Source organism: Meles meles, chromosome 2 (genome assembly GCF_922984935.1).
Source record: "Meles meles chromosome 2, mMelMel3.1 paternal haplotype, whole genome shotgun sequence".
Lineage (NCBI taxonomy): Eukaryota > Metazoa > Chordata > Mammalia > Carnivora > Mustelidae > Meles > Meles meles.
This window is the reverse complement of record NC_060067.1, coordinates 104,133,877-104,159,595: the sequence shown is the minus strand read 5'-3', so window position 1 is coordinate 104,159,595 and position 25,719 is coordinate 104,133,877. Positions and strand designations below refer to the sequence as shown.

The following is a 25,719-nucleotide window of genomic DNA, read 5'->3' as shown; positions in this document are numbered from 1 at the left end:
CTCGATCCCAGAACCCTAGGATCATGACCTGAGCCAAAGGCAGAGGCTTTAACCCACTGAGCCACCCAGGTGCCCCTAAAAGTAGAGATAAAATGGAATTATTAAAAAAAAATAGACAATCCCAAAGTTGGCATAATAAAAGGAAAAAAAGAACAGAGAACAAATGGAACAATTAGAAAATAATAGATTTGGGGGCACCTGGGTGGCTCAGTGGGTTAAAGCCTCTGCCTTCGGCTCCGGTCATGATGCCAGAGTCCTGATCGAGCCCCACGTAGGGCTCTCTGCTCAGTGGGGGGCCTGCTTCCTGCTTTCTCTCTGCCTGCCTCTCTGCCTACTTGTGATCTGTCAAATAAATGAATAGAATCTAAAAAAAAAAAAAAAAGAAAACAATAGATTTTAATTAGGATATATCAAAAACTATATTAAATGTAAATGTAAACATTTAAACTCACCAATTCAAAGCTAAGAATTGTGATATTGGATAGGAATTGAGACTCAACTACCTTCAGATTATAAGCAACCCACATTAAATAAAAAATGTAAGTTAAAAGTAAAAGAATGGAGTAATAAGTTACTGATTATCATGGGCTTGCTTGGTAGGACAGGTTGACTACAAAGGAGTATGTGGAAATCTTACCTGACAGAATTGTTATCTTGATTTTGATGATCATTACACTATTGAGTTTATCAAACTGACTAACCTGTACACTAAAAAGGCTGTATTTTAAAGTATGTTTAAAGTATGCAAAGTATAGCTCAAAACATGTGATGTTAAAAAAAGTAAGCTGAATAAAATTAAAAAAAAAATACTTGCAATACGACTCCCTCCTCTAAATTAAAACCATAAGAAAGAACAAGACATGAAAAGCAAAAATCCCTCTCTTTTCATTCTAGTCTGACTTTCCAGAGGTACCCACCCTTAGCAGTTTCTGTTTTCAATTCTTCTTGTGGTTAGACTTTTAGTTAATATAATTAAATCTTCTTTGCTATGCAAGATGATACAATTAACATACTTTTACAACTTTCCCATTTTCCTTTCCCAACTCCTGATTTTTTTAGCTGTATTATTTTTACATTATCAAATTTTATAAGTGAAATAAAAAATCTACATTTCTTTTTTGATGGCTAAACAAATAAATAAATACATAACATGACATGATGATTAAGTGGTAAGGAGAAAAAGTAAGGAAGAGAGAATATGGGGTAGCAGGATGCTAATACATACAAAGTGTGGTCAAGGAAGACCTCACAAAGGTGATATTTATGCAGAAATCTAAAAGAAGTGAAAAAAGACATACAGCTCTCTGGGAAAGAGGTGATTCAGGCAGGCACAGTAAGTCCTGAACTGGAAATTGCACAGCAATTCAGAAAGTTCAATGAAGCCACTATGCATGCAATAGAATGAGCTAAGGGTAAAGTATTAGGAGATGAGGTCAGAGACATAACAAGGAGCCAGATCATGTAGGCCATTTAGGCCATTGTAAAGACGGGCTTTCACTCTGAGACAAATGGGAAATGACCATCATTGCCATACTATGATTAGTAAATATTCACTCTAGAACGAAGAAAAATATATATACCTAAGCCACTTAACCCCTAGTTCTCAAGCAAAAACATCTCAGTCATCAGGATTTAATATGTAATATTAAAATCATATAATCATAAAATCAGAATTTTATGATTATAATTTTCATGAAGGTTATCATCAGCTACCATTATTTTTAATACCTCCTATTATTCGTTTTGTATTTATAGTTTTACTTAGCTAGAATACAACCATGAGAAAATTTTTCATAAGTGTGGCATGAGTAGGACATTTTAAAGCATGACAGGTCTTAAAATATCTTACTCTTATCTTTAAACTTGAAAAAGATTTCTCCATTGTCTTCAAGTCTTCTTTATGAATGGTAAGAAGTTCCATATCAACCTAATTTTGTTGTAGATAGCTTCTTATTCCCCTTTGGAAGCTTGTGATTCTTTTCACTTTATCCTTAGACTTGTAAAATTTTAGTTCAGTGTGTCTACAGTGTGGGCATTTGTGCATTTATGTAAGTAAGCCACAGGTGTGCTCTTTAATCTGAAGCCTCATATGTTCTATTAGCAGAAGAATTAACAAGGAAAAGTTGATTTGTTAGGTCTTTGTTTTCTCCCTCTACTGTATCTTTTAGTTAGAACTCTTAGTGGGCAGGTAAAAATTAGATCCATTCTCCAGACCAACTTTCTGTTTTATTTCCTATGAGCATGGCCTTTAGTCCTATCTCTTCTATTATTTAATTTCCAGATTCTTTGTCCTGTTCTGTAGCTGTTCCTTTTCAATAGATCCTATTCTGTGGTATCGATACGTTATTCTTTTAAGTCTCTCTCAGAATTGTTACTAGAATTCTACTGATTCGGGCGTGGGGGCGGTGTTATCTTCATTTCCTCTAGGGTAAATTTTTTTGTTTTCCTCCCTTGGTTCTCTTTCTCTCAGACTATCTTTTTCATCAAATGTCAGATAATCCCTGGTTGTCGGTCATATTTTAAAATAAATTGATATTATCCATGAAATATGTAAAAAAGAAACAATAAAAGTTACTATTTGTAAAGAATGCTTCTTTAAAGTATTTCTCTTTATCAAATAGTTTCCCCATATTAAAGAGACACAACAGTCAATCTTAGGCAAATAGGGAATGTGTGAAACAAAAACAATTTTAAATTAATGGAGGTTTCATAAACATACACAAAAAAGAAACCAACTATGGAAAGGAAAAGATCCCAAACTTTAAAACAGCCATAGTAACATTGATAAATATGTGCGTATGAAAGAATACAAATGTCTCCCCTTTTAAAAACAAAAAAACCTTTTCTTGAGATTGACTAATAAAACATAAGAACCTAGTTTTCCAAGCTCATTTGGCTGTATGAATCAAGTTTACAGTAGTAATCTTTTTTTTTTTTAGTAGTAATCTCTTTTGTCCTTCTTCCCTTTCTCTGACATGCACACATACAATTCACAAAATCTTAAAAGCTGATGCCATATTTAGTCGTGACACTAGAGGACCTCAGTTGCACACTGCTTCAATACAGAAATCTTTCTTAAGAAAACCAAACCTTTAAAGCGATTTTTTCCATTAAAACAGTTCTGAAACAGCTGAACACAGAAGACTGCATGTTCTATACTGTCTACTTGCTTTTACTGATTGTAAAGTATAACTGGAAAATACTTCACGTCAAAAAGCACATTCATGCTATTATCAAGTTGATGCACATATATGTTGAAATAATTTTTAAAATTCAAACACAAGAAAGCTGAAGCTCATGATAAATCTTAGCCATTACTTGAAACTATACATGTATCACAGCTAATGGACTAAGTATTCTTCAGTATAAATTAGAGTAAATCAGATTTGCTTATCTGCCCTTTTGTATTCTTAGGATTTAATTATAAAATTTATTTTAAAAAATAAGGTAAAGGAGGAGAAGAAAAAGATTCCTTCCATAATGAGAAGAGAAGGAATCATATATGTGAAATTCCGTATACTCGTTTTGCTTTTAAAACTATATTCTTTAATACTGCCAATAATTTGTATTACAAAATCTTTTAAAAATTATTTTGAAGTAGCTAATGTAATTATAACACAACAGCAAGGTAAAAAAAAATCATATGTCCAGTAATAGCATGTCACAGTTAATTAGAAGGAGAGTTACAATTAAGAGAGTGGGATTCTCCCAATTAAAAAAAAAAAAAATGTTTGCAGGGGATAACAGCATTTCATCCTACACAATTTCCAAGTTAGAATCTCATTAATAAAGAAATCCATCACTAATCTAGAAAATGTAAATGAAACTTCAAGTCAGAAAATACTCTTCCTTTTCAAATTTTCAGTTACTACCTTACTCCCAAAGATTGTGAGAGTAGAATTTACTTTGTTACCATTGTCCTTGACACTCTGAAAAGTTTAATGAGCATAAAAATCTTTGGTGATTATAAATACATAGAAATGGCTAAAAGGTAGCTTTCAAAATAATATGACTAATGATTTTTAATAAAGCAAGATGATGTTTTAAAATACTTCCGTTTATATTTAAACATATCAATTAAGTGGCTATTATCTACTTGGTATTGTGTTTTCACACCACTGTGTTAGGTCCATGGCTATCAAGAGAAAGAACTGATCTCTACGATCAAAAAACCTACAGTGTAAGTGGAAAGACAGTTTTATAAACTGGTAATTTTAATGCAATTGAATTGAAAAGAATTTCAATGTAATTCTATAATTAAGTCAGCAGAAGAGAATTAATCATCCATTTCCTCTGTGTTACAAGAAAAAGAAAACATGAACATCTATTTATTACACTGGTGAAACCAAAACAGATCTACAAAAATAAATCACTGTACCCTGAGGCAGTTACTAACTTATTTAACTTGTAATCCCTCTAGCTATCACAGTTACTGTAAGGTAGGAGTTCAATAAACACGTATCAGTAAGTGTTCAATACATGTATGTAATGACCCCATGATAGTGCAAGAGGGTGCAGTAACAAGATTAAATTCTTCACCATTAATGAAATAACAGCTCAAAAAAGTATATTACACTTGCAGTGGATCAACAGTAAGTTGACTTAGAGGGTTTTTTTGAAAGAAAGAAAATCCTGCCATTTGCAACAATATGGGTAAATCTGGAGGACATTATGCTAAGTGAAATAATCTGGACATAGAAGGACAAATATTGCCTTATTCCACTTAAATAAGGTTTAAAAAATAGTCAAATTTATAGAAGTAGAGAATAAAACATTGGTTATAAGGGATTAGGGAGAGAAGAAAATAGTTACCAGGGAATGGGGAGAGGAAAATCAATTGATTTAAAGTGTCAGTTGTGTAATATAAGTCCTAGAGATCTGCTGTATAACATGGTGTTGATAGTTAACAATACTGTATTGCGCACTTAAAATTTTGTTAGGAGGGTAGATCTCATTTGTTAAGAGTGTAGATAAGTGTTCTTATCACACACAAAAATAAAAAGGACACAGGGGTGAAACTGTTAGAGGTGATGGTATGTCTACTACCTTGATTGCAGTGAAGGTTTCACAGGTGTATTCATATATCCAAACTCAAATGTATACATTAAATATTTGTAGTTTCCTTGTATCAATTATACCTCAATAAAGGTGTTAAAAAAAAGAAATAAGGACAAATTCCTATCAGCCTCAAACCATCAGTTCGTTTTGGTTATTTGCAGTGTTTCTGAGAAGAGATGTTATTCAGACTGCAAGAAATGGAGGCCAAGAAAGAGAGTGAGAGGTCAGGGTTGCTGAGATAGATTTGGAAGTCATTCACAATAGGTGGTAACTAAAACCACACATGCTATTTCCTCTAATCCATAATCCATGATATTTCTAAGGGCCACTCCACAAGCCAAAATACCCATACTGTCAGCAAACCAAGGGAGGAAACGCACTTCTGGATTCTATGAGTTCAAGATGTTCTTTCACCTTATAAAACTTGATCACTCCCACAGAAATTTTCCTTTTGGTCTAAAACTTTCCTTACTTGGTATCAGCCTGAAGTAAAATGTTAAAGGAGAGTAAACACAGAGGAAAATTAGTTAACTACTGTGTGATTTTGGAAATGGAGAGGAAAAATGAAATACTAATGACTAATGTTCAGATAATAATACAACCATATAATCCTGTGTTATCTTCAACCTAAACTCTCCTTCTGTAACTTCTAGACAATAGAGCTCAAGTAGTATGTAATTTTTAATAGCTCACTAGTCTATTATTTTGAATTTGGAGAGGGGGTATTTTCAGTGCTGAGCTAATGTCTTTGAGGCTCTTAGAATTTGCCACTTATCACTTACTAAATTTTAACATGTTGTTAAAAATACCACACTATTCAACAGAGAAATTTTTTTTTTATAAAGAGAAAAAAAGAAAGTTTTTGGAATTGAAAAAGGAAATAACTGATTTCACTACTGGGTACATATGTTTTAGACCGAAAGGTTATCTATTTATGCTAAATTTAACAGTTCATTTGCTTCAGATTCAGATGTTTTGAAATGGAAGTTTCATTGATTAACTGCTTACCTAAAGATTGTTTTGTATTAGGCCTAAAAAAAAAAACCCTAAATTGTGAGATTGAGCATATTTTACAGTTTGGTTCTCACTCAAAAAAAAAAAAAAGTTGAAAGCTATTAATCTGGAATGTGACTAATTCTCAATGGGATACAATAAATTGGGGAATTAATTTTCCAACTCGAATACTAGATAACTTTCCTTTCTTACCACAGATGTAATTGGATAAGATCAAAATACATATGGAAAGCATAGTCTAGTGGTTTGAGGTTCAGACATAATGGAGACTCCGTCACTGATTTGCTTTGCTTGGAGAATGTTCCAATTTCATCCTGCCTCAGTATGCAAATGCATAAAGGGGGAATGTAACACCAAAAAGGGGCTGAATGGAGATCAATGAGCTATTGGTCCTACACAGAATCCTGGCCGTTCGTAAAAGCAGAAAAGAACAAACAAAAAGTCCAAGACATTCTCAAAAATACTCTAGGGTTTCTATAGTAAAGTATATAACATTTTTTCTGTCTGTCTATCTATCATCTATTTCTCTATTTATACTCCATAAATTAACAAAGATTATAAAATGAGCTCTCCAACCATTTCCACGACACAATAAAATCAGCAAAACGGTTTTCTAATCTATCTGTGAGGAAAAAAATTGACATTTGGTAAGCAGGACTGGAGGACCCCGGAGTGAGCTGGTTATTTCTGCAATGTCAATTTTTCTTTTCCCAAGCAGCTATACTATCCTGGGACTGACACTCCAAAAACCTTTTTTTACCATAGTTACTGATACTGTCAATGAAAACACACTGGGTAATAAATCTCACTTTCCATGCCCTGGCAGCATTTGGGGCCATATAAAGTTGTAACTTTTCTCTAAGACAGAACTTATAGAGGCTCATGTTTGCTTGTATCTGTATCCTAGCTCATTCTGAAGTTTTTTTTTTTTTTTAAGCTTAAATTTATTTAATATTACTGTGTGAAAAAGAAGGAACAAATTCCTATTATTGTTCAGAATTTTGATTTGAGATCAACATTTTACTTTTAGGCAATCTGCCACCCTACCCCCAACCCATCACAACAAAGTGAAATGGAGAGGGCTTGCATTTTATGCACATGTTTAGTTCAGTGTCTGCAAGACAGCATAGCACAAACAAAAGTCAGTCAAACTGAAATGTTCAGTTCAATGATGTGTTGGTCTGTCTTAAGCAAATTATAAGAGATTTGGTTGTTGAAAATTTCCTATTCACAGTTTCTATTCTATTTATCAGAACTGGGGTGATATAGTGATGATATTTTGATCAAAAAACCCCCCAAATTAAAATTTTATTAAGTACTTCTATCAACCTTGCAAAGTTCCTATGATATATTCATAAAGAATGCAGAATAAAATAAGACCATATTGTTGGGCCTTTATCTCCAAACCTAATGTAGAACTCTAGGGAGCTTCGCTTACCTATGCAGTTCCTTTTTCCTAAGACAGGTGACCTGAATGAGTGAATTCTATTTCTCCTAAATTTCAACTAGAGTCACTGATCTTAACTCTATGACACAAGGAAAATTAGATTAATTCCAGAAGGCTACAGGAAAGAAAGACAGATGGATAGATAGATCGACTGATCGATCTCCAAAGTATCCCATAATGATACCATGACACTGTTAAAAAAGTAAAGGACAATTCTATTTTACTAACTGATGGAAAAGCATTATATTAATGAATAATATTAGTTGATATAGTCTAAATGGGGCTCCACTCCCCTTGCCCCAAAATGTCCACATCCTAACCCCCAGAACCTATGAATATTACCTTATTTGGAAAAAAAAAATCTTTGCATATGATCATCATTGATCATTCAGCCAGGCACAAAATCCAGTGTCAAGTGTTCTTATAAGAGACACACAAAGGAGGAGATATGAAGATGGAGACAGAGATTGGAGTGATGTGGTCACAAGCCAAGGAAGCCAAGGAATGCTGAAAGCCACCAGAGGTTGGAAAAGGTAGGAAGGATTCTTCCCAGGAGCCTCTGAAGATAGTGGGACCTGTCAATAGCTTGATTTCTGACTACTGATCTCCAGAATTGTGTGAGAATAAATTTCCAGTGTTTCAAGCCGCTCAATTTGTGATAATTTGTTTTAGCAGCAATAGGAAACGAATAGAGTTGTTTGTAAGGACACACATGACATCAAGGGGACTTGTTTTTCTCCATCATGACCTGACTATAACGGAGTAATTCTCCTTCATACTTTTCTTTAAATGATCTTTATTTAGATTAAATTACAAACAAAAAACTCATTTACAGTGTACCTTAGAAGAGTTTTGACAAATGTATATATGACCCCAAGCACTGCCACAGTCAAGAAACAGAGCACTTCCAACACCTTGAAAGGATTCTCTTATTCCTCTTCCCAGACAATCTCCATATCCTACCCCTGGCTTGAAGCAACCACTGGTCTGTCTTCTATCACTCTAGATTAAATTTGCCTTTACAAGAGTTTCAAATAAATGGAACATTATGGCATTATTTTGTGTCTATCTAGTTCTTTGTACTCTGCATGATGTTCTTAGGATTCATCCATGTTGCTGCCTGCATTATCAGTTCATTTTTTTTTTATTGCTTAGTAGTATTTCACTAACTTCTTTAACCATTCATCTGTTGAAGGGCATCTTCTCCTTCAGAATTTTAACAGGTAAGCACAATATAGTATTTTGCCAGGAAAGCGGTGGACACATTTAAAATGAAATTTCACAAGGAAATAAACAACAGTATAGAGTGCCAGATTTTGAGCAGTGTTATATTCTTAAAACTGTTATTATGAGAGAACTGATAATTTGAGGCATAAAGTAACAGGGAAGTACACTAAAACTTGAAATTAGGATTTTTTTTTTTTTTTTGGTCTAAGATATATGTGGCAGATTTGGGAATGTCCAGTCCTTATCATGATGATTTTGAAGCACCTATCTGCATTTGGACACTGATGTAAATGCTATAAAAACAGACATGAATGCTTTCCTTATGTCCTATTACCTAAGACTGGTGACACCAACACTTGACAATGTCTAGCTAGTGAATAAACTAACATGAACAGAGAAAGTAGAGTTAGCATATGGACAACTACAGGATGCAGTGACCAGAAACAGATTGCTTGCAGAGGAGAGCTACGACTTTTGCTAACTCAGATGATTAGGAGAGGGAAAACCACATTTTTCTCTTTTCTAGGTAATCTGGGAGGAATTTCTAAGTAGGATATCAGTCATTCTTCATATGACCACTTCGTTTTCATCTTAAGTCATTGTCTGAAACAGCAACCTGTATTTATGACTCGTCTTCTTAAAGTGCCCCACTTTTACCCTCCAAAACTGTTTCATAAAGAAAAATAGACAAAGCAATCTCATTGCTCTCTGATGGATGCTTTTACTACTTAGCTCCCCAAGTTCATCTCCTTCACCTCTCCTCCCATGCACCCTCCACATCTGCTTTATTCATCTGCTTACATATCAATGCCTTTTTGCACATGCTGTTTTCTCTGTCCTTCTATTTGGTCCACATGGATGACACCTAGACATTCTTCAAAATTCAACACAAGCATTATTTCTTTAGTAAAACTTTTCTAGATTCTCATGGCTGTGAGGTACAATGTCTCCAAGCTAAACTGCATATTCTTCTGGTATATACTTATCAAAAAATGCTGTATTGTAATTGCTTATTATAACTCTGTCTACTCACTAGCCAGCAATCTCTCTAAAGATTAGGACTTTACATTTTCATATTCAGATTCACTAGCATCTAGCCCAGTGTCTGAAACATACGTACTTAATGAGGAAATATGGAATGGTCATTGCATAGGCTAATTATAATCTAAATCATAATTGGTCATCAACAGGGAATTCTTATTGATAATATTCAATAATCATTTAGTATATTATAGTACTTACAAAAATACTATTACCATTAGAGTTAATAATAGGAAACACTTAGATAAAGCATACTATGTAAGTGCTGTTATAAATAATTCACATCTATTATTTCACTATCCTAGAAGGTGATAAGATAGAAACACAGAGGGATTACATAAATTAGCCAAGTGAGTAAATGGTGGAGTTGAGCTTCAGACCCAGCAGGCTGGTCTTCGAGTCCCTGTTTTTACCCACTACATTACATTGCCTCTCAGTGTTTAACAGTATAGTGAAGTCAAAAGAGAGGTTTTGAGCTCCAGCTATATCACTGTGACAGATGTGTTAAAGTAACTGCTCTGAGCATCAATTCCTATACCTTAAAGTGGCTATTTATTGTTTCCCTCCCTGGCATCCATGTCCCCTTCTTCCAAAGACAATTTACAATTTTAATTTCAGACTCCGTCTCCCTCCTATTCTCCTTTATCTTATACGTTCCATCTTTAGGAATAGAAATGTGACTCAGGCCTTTATTAGTCACTTTCCCCTGGCCACAATAATTGTTCTTAAGCGGTCTGATTGAAAATCTCAGGACTTAAATGGCAACTGATAAAAATGGCTCGCTCCTCTCCGGAAGACTGAGAGGATACGAAGTTAGAGTTGTTATGACCATTTTGCCACCATTAGGGGAGGATATGGAACTCTTACAACTTTTTACAGGCATGTTTCATTTTATTGTGCTGTGTTTTATTGCACTTTAGATATTGTTTTTCTACAAACTGAAGTTTTGTGGCAACATTGTGTTGAGCAAGTCTATTGGCAGTGTTATTTTTTCAATAGCATTTGCTCACTTCATGTTTCTGTGTCCTATTTTGGTAATCCAAACTTTTGGTATTTGGTATTTTGGTAACCTAAACTTTTCCATATAGACAAACTTTTTCAAATGTAGTATTTAATAAGAGGAAAGGAAAAGTTATAAGTATAAATACCATACCACCAGCCATGATCTTAGTTTCTATTAAAATCAGTTTCTGTTAATAAACTTTTCCATAGAAATTTTGACATGTCATCTGCTTTTCATAACACAGACAATAGTCACTTATGTGCCATACTATATGACACAAATATTATCTCAGGGCTTTTTGACATCCTCAAAAAGCCTTTAAGGATGTATTATTGTACGACAAAGAAAAAAATGAGCACTGAGTAATGTATAGAATTCCCAACACCATTTGTTGAAGATATATAAATTGAATATATAAAAAGGTATAGAATTGTATGGGCTCAATATGTCATATACCTGAAACTAAAATGATATTGATAAATTATACTTCCAACAAAAGAAAAAAAAAAAGTAGCCCTCTCCGTCAGGGCAAACATCTGCTCTAAGAAGAAAAGACAAAGAGCCAAGGAAATTTCTTCCCTTCTTAGTGTGAAAAGCTTTTAGAACTAGATGTGTGCCTCCTGATGTTGCAGAGAGAGGTCCTCTAACATACTGATGACATGACCCTCCATCCAGAAATAGCTTCAAGAAATTTTGGCCAATTACTGTTTGAAAGAACTTCTAACCTTTAATTATGTCAAAACTGAAATAGTTTTGGAAAGCACAGTAACATCTAGAGCAATAATTTTAAAAAAAATGCCTTTCGACAAGTAACTCATTTAGGTATCTAGGGGATAGTTTTGATATTTTGACAAGTTCACCGAGCATACTTGCTCAAATTTTAAAATTTTATGGGGGACACATTTGGCTTATTCTATGATAGAGAAGTACATTTGGTGATTTCTACTCTCAATTCTGTTTTAAAATAAACATAATTTCTCCCATGCTTTATTTTGCTGCCCAATGGGGCTCAAAGAAAGTACCTGTTAAAGCAGTTGATCAGATCTAATGTTCTATGTTAGCAATTACGACTACAAAAGTTAGTCGAAGTTCTGATGTTGTTAGCAATTATGACTACAGCCTACATCTATACAGAGACAGGATCATCATCCACTCAATCAAAATGATTGTCTCTGATTAAAACATTAAATAAATTATATTTTTAGCTTTTTGAGGAAAATCCTTTATTGTTCTCCAGAGTGGCTGCACCAGTTTGTATTCCCACCTACAGTATAAGAGGGTTCCCCCTTCTCCACAACCTCACCAACACCGGTTATTTCTTGTGTTGTTGATTTTAGCCATTCTGATAGGTATAAGGTGATATCTCTCTGTAGTTTTGATTTGTATTTCCTTGATGACAAGTGATGTTGAGCATCTTTTCATGTGTCTATTAGCCATCCATATGTCTTTGGAGAAATGTCTATTCATGTCTCCTGCCCATTTCTTAAGTTGGTTGTTTTTTGGGTGTTGAGTTTGAGAAGTTCTTCACATATTTTGGATATTAACCCTTTATCAGATATGTCATTTTCAAATATCTTCTCCCATCCTGTAGGGTGACCTTTAATTGTGTTGCTTGTTTCCTTCACTATGCAGAAACTTTCATTTTGATGAAGTCTCAATAGTTTATATTTGCTTTTGTTTCCCTTGCCTTGGGAGACGTATCTAGAAAGAAGCTGTTATGGCTGATTTCAAAGAGGTTTCAACTGTGTTCTCCTCTAGGATTTTTATGGTTTCATGTCTCACATTTTTGCCTTTAATCCATTTTGAATTTATTTTTTGTATGGTATAAGAAAGTGGCCCAGTTTCATCCTTTTGCATGTTGCTGTCCAGTTTTCCCAACACCATTTGTTGAAGAGACTCCTTTTCCCATTAGATTCTTTCTTGCATTGTCAAAGGTTAATTGACCCATATAATTGTGGTTTATTTCTGGGTTTTCTACTCTGTCTCATTGATCTGTCTATTTTGTATCAGTACTATACTGTTTTGATCACTAAAGCAATTGCACTACCAGGTATTTACCCAAAGAATACAAAAATACTAATTCAAAGGAATACATGCACCCTGAAATTTATAGCAGCATTATCTGCAACAGCCAAACTATGGAAAAAGCCCACATCTCTCTCTCTCACACACACACACAAACTACAGTATTACCAATCCCTAAAAAATGAAATCTTGTCATTTGCAATGACATGGATAGAGCTAGAGAGTATTATGTTAAGTGAAAAAAGTCAGAGAAAAATACCATATGATTCCACTCATATGTGGAATTCAAGAAACAAATGAGCAAAGAGGAAAGAGAAAGAGAGACAAACCAGGAAACAGACTCTTAACTATAGAAAACAAACTAATGGTTACCAGAGGGGAGATGGGTGGGTGCATGGTGGAAGAGGTGATGGGGATTAAGGAGTGTGCTTGTTAAGATGAGCACCAGGTGTTATACAGAACTTTTGATCACTATATTGTATACCTGAAATTAATATTACATTGTATATTGGCTAACTGGAATTTAAATAAAAACAAAAAGCATTAAAGAAATATTTATCCACAATAAAGAACTTAAACAACTTCATATCAAAACAACAAACAATCGGATTAAAAAATGGGCTGAGGACTTGAGTAGACCTTTTCTTCAAAGATGACATACAAATGATCAACAGACACATGAAATGGTGCTCAAAATCATTTATCATCAAGGAAATGCAAATAAAACCACAATGAGTTATCATCTCACACCTGTCAGATTGGTTATATTTAACAGAAAACAAAAAAATAACAAGTGTTGCCAAAGACGTGGAGGAAGGGAATGTAAATCGATTTTACCACTGTGGAAAACAGTATGGAGCTTCCTCAAAAATTAATAGAATTGCCAATGATCCAGCAATTCTACTTGTGGTATTTATCCAAAGAAAATGAAAGCACCGATTCAAAGAGATATATGCACCCATTGTTCATTGCAGCATTATTTATAATTACCAAGATAGGAAGCAACCTAAGTGTCCATCAACAGATAAATGGAAAAAAAATGTGGTATATATAAAATGGAGTTTACTCAGCCATGAAAAAGAATAAAATCTTGCAATTTGTGACAACATGGATGGATAACACGGAAGGTATTATACAAGTGAAATAAGTCAGACAGAAAAAAATACAGTATTATTTGTATTTCAATCTAAAGAACAAAACAAAACAGAAACAAACTCACTTATTATTGATATTTTTATATTGGTCTTGTTTCCTGTTACCTCACAAAAGTCATTTATTAATTCAAAGAGTTCTTCTGTACATGCTATAGGATTTTCTACACAACCATGTCATCCTTGAACAGAAATATATTTATAACTTTTCCTCTTTCTCCTCTCTTCCTTCTCTTCTTATTTTCCTCCTCTACTTTTCTCTTCCTTCTTATAATCTTTATGTCTTATATTTTTTCTTGAACTATTTTATGCTTGTATTTTTATATACCATATGCCTATGCTGCTTGCATCTTTCTATACCAGCAGCAAATAATTGGAAGACAAAACACAGTTTTGTCTACAATTGTATCAAAACATAAGATACTTAGGAATAAGTTTAACAAAAAAGCAAGAACTCTACTTTGTAAACTATTAAATATTGCTGAGAGAAACTAAGGAAGATTTAAAAATTTGGAGAAAACAACATGTTCACTTATTAGAAGTTTCCAAATTAAGATTTCAGTTGTTGCCAAATTGGTCCACGGGAGCAATGTAATTCCAATCAGAATACCAACAGACTTTCTCAGAAACTGGGAAACTTACTATAAAATTTACATGAAAATGTAAAGATCCAAGCATCACTAAAGCCATCTTGAAACAGAAGACCAAAGTTGGAAAACTTATATTTCCTGACTTCAATATTTACTATTAAGCTAAAGTAATAAAGATAGTACAGTGCTGGCATAAGGACAGAAAATAGATAAGTAAAACAAAACAGAAGGCCAGAAATAGACCCACATTTACATGGCCATTTAATTTTTAATAAAAGCATCAAAGCAATTCAATGGAAAAAGGAAAGCCTTTCAAGCAAATAGAACAACTGAATATCCATGTGACAAAAACAGAGTTGAACAACACAAATATTAAACTGAGAGAGATCAGAGATTCAATATAAATTTTAAAACTATAATTTTTTTTTTAAAGATTTATTTATTTGACAGATAGAGATTACAAGTAGGCAGAGAGGCAGGCAGAGAGAAAGAGAGAGAGGAGGAAGCAGGCTCCCAGCCAAGCAGAGAGCCCGATGCGGGGCTCGATCCCAGGACCCTGGGATCATGACCCAAGCTGAAGGCAGAGGCCCTAACCCGCTGAGCCACCCAGGCGCCCCAAAACTATAATTTTCTAAAAGAAAATATATGAGAATATCTTCACGACTGGGGAGGAGACAAAAGTTTCTGAAAAAAGATACATGGTAATATGTATAAAGAAAATTTGATACATTAACCATCACAAACAATTTCTGCTCATCAAGATAAACATTAAAAAATAACTAGGCAAGGCAGACTGGCAGAAATATTCACAAAAAAAATCTTAAAAAGTATATGTATAGAGAACAGAATATACAATGAATGCCTCTAAGTCAATAATAAAAAAACAAATAATTTGCTTAAAATGGGACCAAAAGACTGAACAGACATGTATGTCATGATATGAATGTACAATGAACACATGAGAAACACCCAACATCTTTAGTCATTTAGGAAATGTAAATTAAATCTACAATGAGATACCACTTTATATTCATTACAGTAGCTAAAAGTCAAGAATTAAAAACACCAACTGCTGGCAAGGCTATGGATGAACTAGAACTTTCATACATTGTTATTAGGTCTGGTGGTTTCTAACAATCATATAGTTACCCCATAAGCTACCCATTTTATTGCTACATATTTATCCAGGGATAAGAAAACATTTGCTCACAAAAAAAAAGACATAAGAACATTCACAACTTCAATTATAAAGACCAAAAACCTGGAAATATCTCGGAAGCTCATAAGCAGAACATTGCTAAAGAAATTGTGGCATATTCATAAGCTGGAATACACCTCAGCAATAAAAATAGATTATAATACATGAAGCTACATAAGTGAACCCCCAAAACATTAGGGTGTATGAAAGAAACCTTAGATAAAAAGTATATACTGTATAATTATATAAGGTGCTAGAATAAAACTAATCCAGGGTGAAAAAAACAGTGAACTGGTTGCCTCTGGGAGTTGGGTTGGGGTGAACAGTAAAAATTTACTGGGAAGGGGTTTGAGTGAAATTTCTAGGATGATGGTGATGATCTAATCTTGATGTGTATTTGGGTTACAGAGGTAAATACTTTGTCCAAAATTCATCAAGTGACATACAAGTTTTTGTACTTTCACTGAATGTAAAGTTTACTTAAAAAGAAAACATAGGGATTTGTCTCCCTCCCAATCCCATCTTGTTTCATATCCCCTGACCCCCCACGACCTCCCGCCCTGCCTCTCAAATTCTTCGTATGAGGGAGATCATATGGTAATTGTCTTTCTCTGACTTATTTCGCTTAGCATAATACTCTAGTTCCATCCATGTTGTTGCAAATGGCAAGATTTCTTTTCTCTTGATGGCTGCATAGTATTCCATTGTGTATATATACCACTTCTTCTTTATCCATTCATCTGTTGATGGACATCTAGGTTCTTTCCATAGTTTGGCTATTGTGGACATTGCAGCTATAAACATTCAGGTACACGTGCCCCTTTGGATTCTAACATTTTTATCTTTAGAGTAAATACCCAGTAGCGCAATTGCTGGGTCCTAGGGTAGCTCTATTTTCAACTTTTTGAGGAACCTCCATACTATTTTCCAGAGTGGCTGCACCAACTTGCATTCCCACCAACAGTGTAGGAAGTTCCCCTTTCCCTGCATCCTTGATCTGTTGTTTCCTGACTTGTTAATTTTAGCCATTCTGACTGGTGTGAGGTGGTATCTCATTGTGGTTTTGATTTGTATTTTCCTGATGCTGAGTAATGTTGAGCACTTTTTCATGTGTCTGTTGGCCATTTGGATGTCTTCTTTGCAAAAATGTCTGTTCATGTTTCTGCCCATTTCTTGATTGGATTATTTGTTCTTTGAGTGTTGAGACTCAATCTCACAAAACAAACTGAGGGTTGCTGGGGGGTAGGGATGTAGAGATAGGGTGGCTGGGTGATGGACTTTGGGAAGGGTATGTGCTATGGTGAGTGCTGTGAACTGTGTAAGCCTGGTGATTCACAGACCTGTACCCCTGGGACAAATAACACATTATATGTTAATTTAAAAAAAAGGAAAACATAGGGATTCCTGGATGGATCAGTCAGTTGGGTGTCTGCCTTCAGCTCAGGTCATGACCCCAGAGTCCTGGGATAGAATTTTAAAGACATCTTTTATAGCAAAAAACAATAACAATGTATAGTCAGATTTATAATACATATAAAAGTAAATATAAATTGCACAATGAATGACAATAATATCTAAAGGATGGGAGGAGGGTGAAGGGAAGCATATTATCTAAGATCCCTACCTTATATGTGAATTGCCATAATATTAATTCATGGAAGTTAGATAAATTAAGGATGCACAATTGTAACCTCTACTATAATCAAATACACATCATCTATATGTGTGTGTGTATTTGTAAATAAATACACACACACACACACACACACACACACACAAAGACTAAGACAAAATAAAACAATAAAAAAAACCCCTGAACCTCTGACTCCAAGTGCTTATTTAATTGTAGTTCTTTTATGTGTTGAAATCTTATAATTTATCAACTCAGGAGTTTCTGCCTTTCAAACATTTCCCAATAGGAAAATGTGCTACTTTCATTACTATTTTGTTGTTCTTTTGTCTTTTATGAGTATAGATACTACACAGAATAAAATTCAAAGTGTTCCCTTGAAGTCAGTGCAACTCCCGAGTTAGTTTATTAAAGTGTTCTCAACTCACTAAAGAAATTGATTTAATGGGGGCAGAACAATAAGTAAATGAAAAAAAATGCTCTGACAGTTGGCCATTAAGGTTATACATAGGTGATTTTTTTTAAAAAATAGATTTCCATAGGTGCAAATGATTTCCCACACAGATAATTCCTTTCATTCTTAGATCATTCTGCTATTTAAAAAACAATTACATAATTTCTCACCTTGCTAGTAAAGTCAGGATACAAAGATATTTCACCTTTTCTTTCCAAGGTGTTAAAATAAGTGAATGATTCTTAAAAGTTAAAAACCCACTACTTTTCACAGTGACCCCATACATTTAAGTGAAAGCATAGAAGAAATATACCTTCACCAATAATTTAACTTCTTACATCAGATAGTTGCAAACTTGACTGTCCATTGGCTAATTTTAGCCCATTACTTAGTTTTGTTTGGATCATGATTTTTAAATTTTTTAATTACTTGAAAATGTTTATGAATTCAGAGATTTCAACTAAGAATCTAAATTCTGAATTCTTTTGAAAACTTTATTTATTTGACAGACAGAAATCACAAGTAGGCAGAGAAGCAGGCAGAGAGAGAGAGGAGGAAGCAGGCTCCCTGCTGAGCAGAGAGCCCGATGCGGGGCTCGATCCCAGGACGCTGGGATCATGACCTGAGCCGAAGGCAGAGGCTTTAACCCACTGAGCCACCCAGGTGCCCCTCTTTTGAAAACTTTAAAGAAATGGTAATACCTGGACACTCTCTGACATAGCAACAACAGCTGGAGCTGATTACTAACTGCTTCTTTTCAGTGTGTTCCCTGCCTTCCAGTTTAACTCAGTTCAGCCCAGAACACTTAAATTACCCATCAGGACTCAAAGAGTTCATAACTTCTCTTACATATATTCCTCATCCCAAATCCAGTCTCCTTTCTCACTCTAGTCCCTACTCATCTTGTCCACCTGTCTTCCTCTCTTTCAATTAGTGCATCTAATACATCACTAACATTTTCAGTTGAGGATGCACTTGGCTAAATGAAACTTTCTCTAATGGAAAATAACAGGTCAACATTCGATATCAACATATTTATGCATTCTCTGATCATTCTTTTTGTATATGGACATTGAAATAGTCCCCTTTCCCAACAGGAATTTCATTTTAATAAACACAGGGTTTACTTTACTCTTGATTATTATTCTGGAGACCAGAAGTTTTAAACAAAGTTTGAATTTAAACTTTATTAAATTTTGATTATTTTTTCTGAGGATAACTGGCAACTTGAGTGACTCAAAAATTTCATCAAGAAAACAGAGGTTAAACATGCTTATAATTGTTAAAAGAATTATTATTGCTTAATTAATTATTTCTCTCTTTAAAAATTGAGGTATAATTAATAAAAAATTTAGATTTAAATGAGGAGGAAAAACTTCAGTATTTACCTGTATAAAGAATATGATAGGTATAATCCTCCCAAGATTCTTGTCACATAGGTATTCAATCACTAGGATAGGTACTGCTGTGAAGGGGCTTGGCAGATGGATTTAGATTGCTAATTCATTAACCTTAAAATAGAGACAGTCCCTTGATTTATCCAGGTGAACCAATGTAATCACACAAACCTTAAGGTAGAATAGCAGAGCAGAAGAGTCAGAGAGAATGCCAGAAGAAAAGACAGGAGGGGTCAGAGATTCATTTAGCTTGGACTGGACCTGTTGTCACTAGCTTTGAAGATGAAGAAATGGGGCCATGAGCCAGGAAATGCTGGTGGCTTCTAAAATCTAAGAACAACTCCTAGCCAATAGTTAGTAAGGAAATGGAGCTCTCAGTACTACAGCCATATGGAACTAAATTCTACCAATAACTGGAATAAGCCTGGAAATGAATTCTCCCTTAGTGCCTCCAAAGGAAACACAGCCCTGCTGACACCTTGGCTTTGGCTTTGTTAGACCTGCAGCAGAAAAACCAGCCAAGTCCAATAGACTACTGACCTACAGAACTGTAAGATAATAAATGTGTGTTTTAAACTGCTAAATTTGTGGCAATGTTAATAGCAGCAATAGAAAGCTAGTACCTTATTGGTGAAGGAAAAAAAGTCTTTCCACAAACCCAACTGAACAAGACCAGCAACTATTAGTTTACAAAGTCTTAACATACTTCATGAATCTGTCTTAATACCCCTTCAAAAAAGAATCCCATCAGTCCCTATGTGCATTTCCCCAAAGTGCCTATTTTCCTATCTGGCCCTTTGTGGGCTCCTGGGAATTGTACTCTTAGAAATATTCTGATAAGAGTGTTTTGCCCATTTCAGGCCCTGAACCACTCTAGCTTATCTAGAGAGATAGTTTGTGCAAACAATGTGATTTATGTGGAACACCTGTTTTCCTTCTAAGGGTCTAGAGCATCAGTAACTGCAATCAATCACACAGGCCTTATATGCCTATGTGACCAAACCCTAATAACCCTCCACTTCCAGACTCAGACAAGCTTCTCTAATGGGCAGCACTTGCACACACTGTCACAATTTGTTGCTCTTGGAATTAAGTACATCCTCTACAGATCTCCCCGGAGAGGAATCTGGAAAGCATATGGCTGCTTTCCTCCATTCTATGCCCCTTTTTTGATTTTATTTTGTCTCCTTTTGCCGTATGGTGTAACCGTTGGGTATATGACTTCTGAGTCCTGTGAGTGCTTCCAGTCAATCAGTGACTGGGAGGGATCTTGGTGATCCCTGACACAGCTCATTTCCCATCATCTCAGCCACAATGACTTACTAATATAAAAAATAACACCAAGTGTCATACTTCTGTAAGACTAAAAAATTTTCCCCCAATCACCAAACTGTAGTAGGCAGAATCCTATGGTGGTTCCCAAGATCCCTGCTCCCTGATATACACCCTGTATAATCCCCAATGCTATGATGGACTTTACTCCCATGATCAAGCAGTTATATGGCACAGTTGACTTTAAGAACGGGAGACTGTCTGGGCACCTGGGTGGCTCAGTGGGTTGAGCCTCTGCCTTCGGCTCAGGTCATGATCCCAAGGTCCTGGGATCAAGCCCAGCATTGGGCTCTCTGCCCGGGGGAGCCTGCTTCCTCCTCTCTCTCTGCCTGCCTCTCTGCCTACTTGGGATCTCTCTGTGTCAAATAAATAAATAAAATCTTAAAAAAAAAAAAAAAGAAAGGGATATTGTCTGGGTGAGCCTAACCTTATCCATCAGTCCTTAAAATCTGGATCTAGAGCTTAGAGACAGAGGAAATACAAAAGATTCCAGGCATGAGTGAGATGTGATGAGGGAGTTTCTCCATTGCTGACTTTGGAAATGGAGAGGGCCGCATGACAAGGAGTACAGATGGCTTCCAGAAGCCAAGAGCAGCCTCTGGTTGATAGTAATCAAGGAAATAGGAATGTCAGTGCTATCATTGGAAGAAACTGGATTCTGCCAACATCTTAAAATGAATTTAGATATTTTCTCCAGAGCCATGAGAAAGGAAATGAACAATTTTTTTTTTACTTATTCTATTTAAAAAAATATTCCAAGAAAATAATAAATAAATCACCAAGATAACATTTACATCAGACTTTCACCAAAACTAATTTATCTGGGAAATAAAATTATGGTACATAGTTAAAAGGAAGATAATAGGGAAATATAGTTTGAACTGCATGACTAAACTAAAAACACAATTAGTTCACTTAATTATTCATTTATAACACACTAACTATATGCAAACTCTTAGGCTGACAATTTTAGGAGATAGAAAAATTAAAATATTATAGTATGCATGTTAAAAATGTATGGTTAGGGGGCGCCTGGGTGGCTCAGTGGGTTATGCCGCTGCCTTCGGCTCAGGTCATGATCTCGGGGTCCTGGGATCGAGTCCCGCATCGGGCTCTCTGCTCAGCAGGGAGCCTGCTTCCCTCTCTCTCTCTCTCTGCCTGCCTCTCTACTTGTGATCTCTCTCTGTCAAATAAAATAAAATCTTAAAAAAAAAATGTATGGTTAGTTAGGGAAGGCAAATCATAGCTTCCATAATTCTATGATTGCAAGCAAACAATTATTTTTATTTTATTTATTTGAAAGAGAGAGAGAGCGTGCACACAAGTATGAATGAGGGGAGGTACAAAGGCAGAGGGACAGAGAATCTCAAGCAGACTCCCCATTAAGTGCACAGCCAGACGTGGGGCTTGATCTCACGATCCTGAGACCACGACCTGAACTGAAACCAAGAGTGGTGCTCAACCCCTGAGCCAACCAGGTGCCCCTACAGGCAAACAGTTACAAGCTAAAAGGGAAAAGGCACTTTACAACTGGAGAAGATTTAATGTAATAAAGAAATTTGGAGTAGGAAAATATTTTTGCTTTGGTTCAGTGGTATGGTCTACAAAGATGGAGGTAAGTGAATAATTTAAAAAAGTGCTATACATCCTGCCAAGGATTGGAGATATACATTTGGACAGAAGGACAAAAGCTCAGTCTTCATATTATATTTCAGTTCCCTGGTGCTCCATCTACTCAGTAATCTATGGGTAAGAATAAAAACTACTGGCATAATTTAGACACTATTTGGTTTGATTGAAGTTAGATCCTATGCCTATAAAATGCACTTTTTCCCCCCAAACACAAAAATGAGAGCCACCTAGTGTTTCTGAGCAAGGAATGGACTGATCTTTAAAAATAGTAATACTGCAGCAGAAAGTAGTGACGGAGTACACTAATGACTAAGGAAGACCAGTTAGGAGAATGTTGTAATGCAATAGTCAAGCAGTTTGTTAATGAAGGCCTAAACTAAAGAATGTAAAAAACAGTAGAGATGTGAGAAATACCACCAAGGTTGTATTAATGATACTTGATGGCTAACAGGATATAGGGTACAAAGGAGGAAGAAAGCAAAAGATAACTGCAAGATCCCAAGCCTGAGAGAAGTGCATCTTTGGTACTATTTTCCATGCTTAAACAAAACAAGTAAAATAGGAAGAAAAGTATACATCAGTTATATAAATCTCTAAGTTACTTGACTATGCTATAATAATTTCAAATGAATTTTTAAATGAGGGCTCTTGAAGGAAAAAAAAGGTACACGAGCTTAAACTTCTACTATAAGGTTATTTTCTAAAATAAGAATATCTAGTATCCATTTTTGATGACTGTGAGACCTGTGGGTCATTATGCATCTATAGACTGTGCTCTAAAATGTGCCCAAAATTCTTTAGAGTATCTAATTCAGTGAGTAGACAATCTTTTAATAGGGGCAAATAAAACTTACTCATCCAAGTAAGTCAGATCATGTTTTCCATCAAGCCAGTGAACAGCTGCAGACATAGCCTGCTTCCCATCAAAGTCTCCATGTATAACCATGTATAACCTCTGCTATGCTGATGGTTCTCTGGTAAATTTTCAAAACCATAACCCTAAAAACATATGACAAACATTTTATTAAAGAAACATGCCTGCACTACTCACCCTGCCTTCACTTGCAAATTTAGGGACAATGCAGAAACTTTACTCCAAGTGCCAAAACTCTGCTGAGTATCTATCTGTCTATGAACTACACTTGCTGACACTGCTACAGATTAGGCAAAAGTACATGCTCTGAATAAAACTAACACAAAAGGGAAATATTTTCCAAAGAGCACCTAGACTTAAAAGGCAAACCATTTTCTCATGCTTGCTTTAACAGGAGCGATGAAGGTATGTTTTAACATTCTTGGAAAATATTTCTGAAAGGAGTTGAGATTTAAATTTCCTCACTTTCAGTATCTTGAATATGGCTTTAGGGTAGCAATTAAATAGATTCACAGGCACCAAATATGAGAAGACTTCAAACAAACCTTCCAAATGCTGTACTTTGTTTCTTGAAACCTTCTGGTTATAGGAATTTAATTGAATTCCATGCTTCTATGTTTCCAACAAATAATTCTGATCATTAACTGAAACTGGAGAGAAATATTAGCAAGATCAAACTCTGGCACAAGTAACATATAAAAGCCACTGAAGAGAGAGCAGTATTCTCCAAAAATTAATTCCTCATATTTGAGCTTGAATAAACTATAAAGAAAATGCTGAGTTTTCTCTTTCAAACCAGATCAGCAAGCTATCTGTACAAATAACATTATTTTATAAGAGACTGACTTGATAAACACCTCCAGGTCACAGCACAAAATCACTATTTTCTGTTTGGATAACATAAATTCTCAAAAAAGTTTTAGGGCCATTAATATTAAAAAAGAGAAGATGCTTGATTTTCTAGTGCAATCTGAAACCTCAAGATAGTTTTAAGTTATATTTGTAATATGAATTACTATGACGGTTTTAGTACAATACTGCTTAGTTCAATGATATTAAATGTGTTACAAAATACGAAAGTAAATTGACACTAGACGCTTCTCTAATTTTCTAATTTTCATTTCCCTACTCTCCGTCTCACCAATTTTACAAGACTTAAATTTTTCTTCAAAATATAAATCCAGTAAGATATATGCCTTGGATAATGTTTAAATTTAGACAATGAGCTGCAAGTAACCACCAGACAACTGGCAGCTTACAGTTTTACAACAGTTAGAGACAGATGGACAAGTAAAAATCATGGGGGTCTCACATTGCAAGCCCATCTAAATAGATTTCCTGTTTACTTTGCATCAGCCTCTCTTACAGGTGCAGGGTGCTTACTTTTGGCAGTAGGGGAAATTTATATGATTTATAAGCCATAAGAACATCTTCTCACTTTCCATAAACAGGTTATAGAATTAATTAAAATTACAGCACAGCAACTCTGCACATGAAATCTGCTCTGTTACTGGAGACTAATGTAATCCAAATATGTGGAAAGTCAAATAGTTTTCAACAAAGCTAATTTAGATGGATGGATCAGATAACAACTTGGAATTGAACCTGACAGAATCAGATCTACTCAAAGGCAGTAAGTGCTGAATGTTATATTCCAAAATGAATGAAGAAAACACTGAATTTTAGTCTGTGACCAGAAGGATTAGAAAATAGTACTTTACTTACAAAAATGTTTAAATATCTTACTTGAAGAAATTACAAAGACCCATAAATACTATCGTTCTATTTTATGTAAATGAAACAGACTATTAGAAAAGTAAATGGCACGTGGATGGAACTAGAGGGTATTATGCTAACTGAAATAAGTCAATCAGAGAAAGACAATTATCATGTGATCTCATTGATACGAGGAATTTGAGAAACAAGACAGAGGGTCATAAGGGAAGGGGGGGGTAAGATGAAACCATAAGAGACTCTTAATCTCAGGAAACAAACTGAGGGTTGCTGGAGTGGAGGGGAGTGGGAGGGAGTGGGGGCGGCTGGGTGACGGAAATTGGGGAGGTTATGTGTTATCGTGAACGCTGTGAATATTGTATAAGACTAACGAATCACATACCTGTACCCCTAAAACAAATAATACATTATATGTTAATAAAAATAAGTAAATAAAAAGAAATGTAAATGGAATGAAAGACTATGAAATTTGCATTTAATCCTATTCATGTTTATCTATCTACTCAAAGAGTATGCTTCCATCTGCAAGATTTTATCTTCATGAAGACATATTGAAAAAAGGTGGCTTCTTTACACCTTCATACTATTGACACTACTAGTGTTCAGTGCTATCAGATTTATATCTAAAACAAAGATAAAGCTTGAGGAACACAGGAAAGTAAAACCTTTCACAAGCTAATGGTTTAATCTTACTGGCAAAGCAATATCAACTGTATCCTTATATATAGTACAATTGAAAGTTAAAAAAAAAAGTAAAAGGAGAGAGTTGAAGTAAAATGATGAAAATGGAAATTTGTCTTCTGAGTCACCAGATTCTCTCTTCTGCCTCAGTTTTTTCAGTAAGCAAAGGAAGGACAAGTATGGGCAGAGGGTGGAATTTCAAGATCAGAAGGAACATTCTATCGTTACTAC

The 25,719-nt window shown here is 35.0% G+C and overlaps 1 protein-coding gene across 2 annotated transcripts in view; it reads right to left on the bottom strand.

The window, feature by feature from the left end:
* TBCK (TBC1 domain containing kinase) overlaps positions 1–25,719 on the bottom strand; it is a 214,400-nt gene that overhangs the window by 166,791 nt on the left and 21,890 nt on the right. The window lies entirely within an intron of this gene.